General features: G+C 44.9%; 1 protein-coding gene across 7 annotated transcripts in view; it reads left to right on the top strand.

Annotated features, from left to right (window-relative positions):
- Positions 1–314, top strand: part of LOC108449717 (brain-specific angiogenesis inhibitor 1-like) — a 95,189-nt gene that overhangs the window by 59,728 nt on the left and 35,147 nt on the right. The window lies entirely within an intron of this gene.

Raw genomic sequence — 314 nt, 5'->3', positions numbered from 1 at the left:
AAAAAAAAAAAAAAAAAAACAACCAAAAAACACAAACAAAAAGAAGGAGGTGGAGACTGGGAGAGCAGGGTTCTCTTCCGTGGGTGCCAGAGACAGACACCCTGAATCTGGCAAAATGTTCACCAACACAGTTCCACCCTCTCCAGTGGCACCAACAAGTCTCTGAGTTGTCCATTCCCCCCATTCCCCGCATCTGGAGTGGTACAGATGAGAGAGTTTTTAATTCCTGCCTGTCTTTCATTTCTCTTCCCAAACTGGGTATGGTTGGTTGGTTCCTTTTTCTCCTTCTTCCCTTTTTTGGCTTCTCTTTTCCT

This window comes from Corvus brachyrhynchos, unplaced genomic scaffold (assembly GCF_000691975.1).
Source record: "Corvus brachyrhynchos isolate BGI_N302 unplaced genomic scaffold, ASM69197v1 scaffold89, whole genome shotgun sequence".
NCBI lineage: Eukaryota > Metazoa > Chordata > Aves > Passeriformes > Corvidae > Corvus > Corvus brachyrhynchos.
Note: the sequence above shows the minus strand (reverse complement) of the source record. Positions and strands in the feature narration are given on the sequence as shown.